Source organism: Oryctolagus cuniculus, chromosome 1, assembly GCF_964237555.1.
Source record: "Oryctolagus cuniculus chromosome 1, mOryCun1.1, whole genome shotgun sequence".
Classification (NCBI taxonomy): domain Eukaryota; kingdom Metazoa; phylum Chordata; class Mammalia; order Lagomorpha; family Leporidae; genus Oryctolagus; species Oryctolagus cuniculus.
This window is the reverse complement of record NC_091432.1, coordinates 96,777,341-96,784,840: the sequence shown is the minus strand read 5'-3', so window position 1 is coordinate 96,784,840 and position 7,500 is coordinate 96,777,341.

The window sequence follows — 7,500 nt, the reverse complement described above, 5'->3', positions numbered from 1 at the left end:
CAAAGCCAAATTTTTCACAGGCATTTCTATTAATCTTATTTTAGTTCTATCCTTGTAAAAGACCATGAATTATCTAAACAGAGTATCTGTTATGCAATAGTTAGTTACTGTTTTAGCTTGTGATTCCATAATGCACTTGAAGGAAGATACAAGAGTAAACAGTCTTTAGCCAGCGCCGCAGCTCAATAGGCTAAGCCTCCGCCTTGTGGCGCCGGCACACCAGGTTCTACTCCCGGTCGGGGCACCGGATTCTATCCCAGTTGCCCCTCTTCCAGGCCAGCTCTCTGCTGTGGCCAGGGAGTGCAGTGGAGGATGGCCCAAGTGCTTGGGCCCTGCACCCCATGGGAGACCAGGAGAAGCACCTGGCTCCTGCCTTCGGATCAGCACAATGCGCCAGCCGCAGCGCACCGGCCGCGTGGGCCATTGGAGGGTGAACCAACGGCGAAGGAAGACCTTTCTCTCTCTCTCTCGCTTTCTCTCTCTCTCTGGCACTGTCCACTCTGCCTGTAAAAAAAAAAAAAAAAAAAGGGGGGGCGGAGCCAAGATGGCGGAATAGTGAGGGCGCGCACCGATAGTCCGGGAAAATTTAGTTTAATAAAAGGGGAGTTACGGTAGCCTCAGAAAAAAGAACCAGGAAAATATTGCAGACAAAACTCTTCTGGATCCAGTGGGCGTGAATCGGAGGACCTACTGGGAGAACAAGGTCGCCCACCGCGCGCGAAAGCCGAACCACAGGACCGAGCCGCGGGACTGAGCCGCGGAAGCCGAGCCGAGGAACGGAGCTGCGCGCAAGTGCTCGAAGGGGAGTGCAACAGCGGGGAGACTTGGGAAGTCCAGGGCTCCGAGTCCACACATCGGCGCTGGAAGGGGAGCAGACCTGCGTGGAGAGCGTGGGAGCCCACAGTTCGGGACGTCAGCGGCAGACTCAACACACCAGCGCTGGAACGCGAGGTGAGCCGAACCTCAATAACCCGAGACACCGGCAGGCAAGCGGAGAGAGGAGACTAGAGGGAACGACCCCCGGGGCGGGGGGGACTTCACCAAGCTAACTGGAAGAGAGAGAGAGGGAAAAAAAAAAAAAAAAAAAAAGGTGACTGGTATGGACACGGGTTTCTCTCTCTCCGCTCACCTCTCAAGGGCGAGCAAGACAAAGAGCAGGCGCCATCTTGGACATACGTCATAAGCAGAGCGACCTCAGGTCTGCACCGGCCCTGAGCCTAGCAGTAAAACCTGACTCTGGGTGGGGCGAATTAACAGGAGATTAGGACTTAGTAAATTTATGGTGCTACTGAACTGAGACTGTGAAAAAAGAGACGGTGGGGGAGAGAACTCACGGAATTCACGTGAGCACTCTCCAGAGACGCTACAATTCCGTAACTTTGGCAACCCAGTGGGAGACTGAAGGAGAATTTGAGCGCACTCTAAGGGCCGAACAGATTCCCTGTGTGGTCCTTGGGAAAGAGCTTCTGATCTCTGGCTCCTGTGGGTATATCATTTGCCTGCTAACTACCTCCAACTTTGTTCAGCTGTGCAGAATAACTTCCCTGTTGAATCAAAAAAAAAAGAGAGAGAGAGAGAGAGAGAGGTTTACCACGCCTAACCTGGGAGTGTCACCTTTGGCACACCAAACAGAGCTCTCAGGCCACACCCATCTCAAGCCCTAAGGCTCCATCAAAAACAGATAGTCCACTTAATCTAGAGTCATAGTATAACAAGAAAAAGCACCACAGTGAAGAAACCAAATATCTCCAATATGACAAATAACAAACGCAAAAACCAAGGTAATAAAAACAAGGAAGTCACCATGAAGCCCTCAAATGAAAAAGACACCCCAATTCAAGATTATGAGGATGATGACATAGAAGAAATGCAAGAAGCAGATCTCAAAAAATTGATAAGAACATTAAGAAGTTCTCAAAAACAAATTCTTGAACTACAGAAATCCTTAATGGACAAGATAGAAAATCTCTCTCGTGAAAATGAAATATTAAGGAGGAATCAAAATGAAACGAAACAACTAGTACAACAGGAAACTGGGATAGTGACTGAAGTGAAGAATTCAATAGATCAAATGAAAAACACAATAGAGAGCCTTACAAACAGAATGGGAGAAGCAGAAGAGAGAATATCGGACTTAGAAGACAGAGAACAGGAAAGGATACAGTCAGACCAAAGAAAGGAAGAGGAAATTAGGAATCTAAAACATATTGTCGGGAATCTTCAGGATACTATTAAAAAACCCAACATTCGGGTTCTAGGAGTTCCTGAAGGCATGGAGAGGGAGAAAGGATTAGAAGGCCTTTTTAGTGAGATAGTAGCAGAAAATTTCCCAGGTTTGGAGAAGGACAGAGAAATCCTAGTACAGGAAGCTCACAGAACCCCTAATAAACACGACCAAAAGAGACCCTCACCACGGCACGTTGTAATTAAACTCTCCACAGTGAAACATAAAGAAAAGATCCTAAAATGTGCAAGAGAGAAACGTCAGATTACTCTCAGAGGATCTCCAATCAGACTCACAGCTGACTTCTCATCAGAAACTCTACAAGCTAGGAGGGAATGGCAAGATATAGCCCAGGTACTAAGAGAGAACAACTGCCAGCCCAGAATATTATATCCTGCAAAGCTATCATTTGTGAATGAAGGTGAAATAAAGACTTTTCATAACAAACAGAAATTGAAAGAATTTGTTGCCACTCGTCCAGCCCTGCAAAAGATGCTTAAAGATGTGTTACACACAGAAACAAAGAAACACGGTCATCAATATGAAAGAAGGTAAAGGAAGGAAACCAAGGAAGGAAAGCTCACAGCAAAAGATCACAGGGAATTCAAAGCATATATTAGAACTTATCTTTGGCAAATGGCAGGGCAAAGTTACCACTTATCATTAGTCACATTGAACGTGAATGGCCTGAACTGTCCAGTTAAAAGACACCGTTTGGCTGATTGGGTTAAAAAACAAAACCCATCTATTTGCTGCCTACAAGAAACACATCTTTCCAACAAAGATCCATACAGACTGAAAGTGAAAGGCTGGAAAAAGATATACCATGCCAACAGAAATGAAAAAAGAGCAGGCGTAGCCATCTTAATATCAGACACCATAAACTTTACCACAAAAACCATTAAGAGAGACAAAGAGGGACACTACATAATGATTAAGGGATCAATTCAACAGGAAGATATAACAATTATCAATGTATATGCACCTAACTACAGGGCACCGGTTTATATAAAAGATTTGTTAACGGACTTAAAGGGAGACTTAGACCCCAATACAATAGTACTGGGGGACTTCAATACTCCACTCTCAGAAATAGACAGATCAATAGGACAGAAGATCAACAAGGATACAGTAGATTTAAACGACACTATAGCCCAAATGGATCTAACAGATATATACAGAACTTTCAATCCTACAGCTAAAGATTATACATTCTTCTCAGCAGTACATGGAACCTTCTCTAGGATTGACCACATACTAGGCCATAAAGCAAGTCTCAGCAAATTCAAAAGAATTAGAATCATACCATGCAGCTTCTCAGACCATAAAGGAATGAAGTTGGAAATGAACAACTCAGGAATCCCTAGAGCATACGCAAACACATGGAGATTGAACAACATGCTCCTGAATGAACAATGGGTCATAGAAGAAATCAAAAGAGAAATCAAAAACTTTCTGGAAGTAAATGAGGATAACAGCACAACATACCAAAACTTATGGGACGCAGCAAAAGCAGTGTTAAGAGGAAAGTTTATATCAATAGGTGCCTACATCAAGAAATTGGAAAGGCACCAAATAGATGAGCTTTCTATTCACCTCAAGGATCTAGAAAACCTACAGCAAACCAGACCCAAATCTAGTAGGAGAAGAGAAATAATTAAAATCAGAGAAGAAATCAACAGGATTGAATCAAGAAAAACATTACAAAAAATCAGCCAAACGAGGAGCTGGTTTTTTGAAAAAATAAACAAAATTGACACCCCATTGGCCCAACTAACTAAAAAAAGAAGAGAAAAGACCCAAATCAATAAAATCAGAGATGAAAAAGGAAATGTAACCACAGACACCACAGAAATAAAAAGAATCATCAGAAATTACTACAAGGACTTGTATGCCAGCAAACAGGGAAACCTATCAGAAATGGATAGATTCCTGGACACATGCAACCTACCTAAATTGAACCAGGAAGACATCGAAAACCTAAACAGACCCATAACTGAGACAGAAATTGAAACAGTAATAAAGGCCCTCCCAACAAAGAAAAGCCCAGGACCAGATGGATTCACTGCTGAATTCTACCAGACATTTAAAGAAGAACTAACTCCAATTCTTCTCAAACTATTCAGAACAATCGAAGAAGAGGGAATCCTCCCAAATTCTTTCTATGAAGCCAGCATCACCTTAATTCCTAAGCCGGGAAAAGATGCAGCACTGAAAGAGAATTACAGACCAATATCCCTGATGAACATAGATGCAAAAATCCTCAATAAAATTCTCGCCAATAGAATGCAACAACACATCAGAAAGATCATCCACCCAGACCAAGTGGGATTTATCCCTGGTATGCAGGGATGGTTTAATGTGCGCAAGACAATCAATGTGATACACCACATTAACAGACTGCAGAAGAAAAACCATATGATTCTCTCAATAGATGCTGAGAAAGCATTTGATAAAATACAACACCCTTTCATGATGAAAACTCTAAGCAAACTGGGTTTGGAAGGAACATTCCTCAATACAATCAAAGCAATCTATGAAAAACCCACAGCCAACATCCTATTGAATGGGGAAAAGTTGGAAGCATTTCCACTGAGATCTGGGACCAGACAGGGATGTCCACTCTCACCACTGCTATTCAATATAGTTCTGGAGGTTCTAACCAGAGCTATTAGGCAAGAAAAAGAAATTAAAGGGATACAAATTGGGAAGGAAGAACTCAAACTATCCCTCTTTGCAGATGACATGATTCTTTATTTAGGGGACCCAAAGAACTCTACCAAGAGACTATTGGAACTCATAGAAGAGTTTGGCAAAGTAGCAGGGTATAAAATCAATGCACAAAAATCAACAGCCTTTGTATACACAGACAATGCCATGGCTGAGGAAGAAATTCTAAGATCAATCCCATTCACAATAGCTACAAAAACAATCAAATACCTTGGAATAAACTTAACCAAGGACGTTAAAGATCTCTACGATGAAAATTACAAAACCTTAAAGAAAGAAATAGAAGAGGATACCAAGAAATGGAAAAATCTTCCATGCTCTTGGATTGGAAGAATCAATATCATCAAAATGTCCATTCTCCCAAAAGCAATTTATAGATTCAATGCAATACCAATCAAGATACCGAAGACCTTCTTCTCAGATCTGGAAAAATTGGTGCTGAAATTTATATGGAGGCACAAGAGACCTCGAATAGCTAAAGCAATCTTGTACAACAAAAACAAAGCCGGAGGCATCACAATACCAGATTTCAGGACATACTACAGGGCAGTTGTAATCAAAACAGCATGGTACTGGTACAGAAACAGAAGTATAGACCAATGGAACAGAATTGAAATACCAGAAATCAACCCAAACATCTACAGCCAACTTATATTTGATCAAGGATCTAAAACTAATTCCTTGAGCAAGGACAGTCTATTCAATAAATGGTGCTGGGAAAATTGGATTTCCACGTGCAGAATCATGAAGCAAGACCCCTACCTTACACCTTACACAAAAATCCACTCAACATGGATTAAAGACCTAAATCTACGACCTGACACCATCAAGTTACTAGAGAACATTGGAGAAACCCTTCAAGATATTGGCACAGGCAAAGAGTTTCTGGAAAAGACCCGGGAGGCACAGGCAGTCAAAGCCAAAATTAACTATTGGGATTGCATCAAATTGAGAAGTTTCTGTACTGCAAAAGAAACAGTCAGGAGAGTGAAGAGACAACCGTCAGAATGGGAAAAAATATTTGCAAACTATGCAACAGATAAAGGGTTAATAACCAGAATCTACAAAGAGATCAAGAAACTCCACAAAAACAAAACCAACAACCCAATTAAGAGATGGGCCAAGGACCTCAATAGACATTTTTCAAAAGAGGAAATCCAAATGGCCAACAGGCACATGAAAAAATGTTCAAGGTCATTAGCAATCAGAGAAATGCAAATCAAAACCACAATGAGGTTCCACCTCACCCCGGTTAGAATGGCTCACATTCAGAAATCTACCAACAACAGATGCTGGCGAGGATGTGGGGAAAAAGGGACACTAACCCACTGTTGGTGGGAATGCAAACTGGTCAAGCCACTATGGAAATCAGTCTGGAGATTCCTCAGAAACCTGAAGATAACCCTACCGTTCGACCCAGCCATCCCACTCCTTGGAATTTACCCAAAGGAATTTAAATTGGCAAACAAAAAAGCGGTCTGCAGCCTAATGTTAATTGCAGCACAATTCACAATAGCTAAGACCTGGAACCAACCTAAATGCCCATCAACGGTAGACTGGATAAAGAAATTATGGGATATGTACTCTTTAGAATACTATACTGCAGTAAGAAACAACGAAATCCAGTCATTTGCAACAAAATGGAGGAATCTGGAACACATCATGCTGAGTGAAATAAGCCAGTCCCAAAGGGACAAATACCATATGTTCTCCCTGATCGGTGACAACTGACTGAACACCAAAAAGGAAACTTGTTGAAGTGAAAGGGACACTATGGGAAACGGTGACTTGATCAGCATAGCCCTGACTGTTAATGAACAACTTAATACATTATCCCTCTTAGTAGTTTTTTTGTCTGTTCTACTTAATATGACTGATTTAATTCTGTAATTAATACACAGTTATTCTTAAGTGTTGAAATTTAACTGAATTGTGATCCCTGTTAAACATAAGAGTAGGAATAAGAGAGGGAAGAGATATATAATTTGGGACATGCTCAAGCTGACTTGCCCCAAATGGTAGAGTTAGAAACATACCAGGGGATTCCAATTTAATCCCATCAAGGTGGCATGTACCAATGCCATCTCACTAGTCCAAGTGATCAATTTCAGTTCGCAATTGATCATAATGAAAGGACTAAGAGTCAAAGGGAGCACATAAGCAAGTCTAGTACCTGCTAACACTAACCGATAGAATAAATAAAGGGGAGAGTGATCCAACATGGGAAGTGAGATACTCAGCAGACTCATAGAATGGCAGATGCCCTAAATAGCACTCTGGCCTCAGAATCAGCCCTAAAGGCACGCGGATCTGGCTGAAAAGCCCATGAGAGTATTTCAGGCATGGAAAGCCAAGACACTCTGGCAAAAGATCTCTGTGAGTGAGATCTCAGTGGAAAGAACAGGTCTTCAAAGAAGGAGGTACCTTTCTCTGAAGGGAGGAGAGAACCTCCACTTTGACTATGACCTTGTCTAAACAAGATAAGAGTCAGAGAACTCAAGGGGCTTCCATAGCCTTGGAAACTCATGACTGGAGCATAGGGAGAT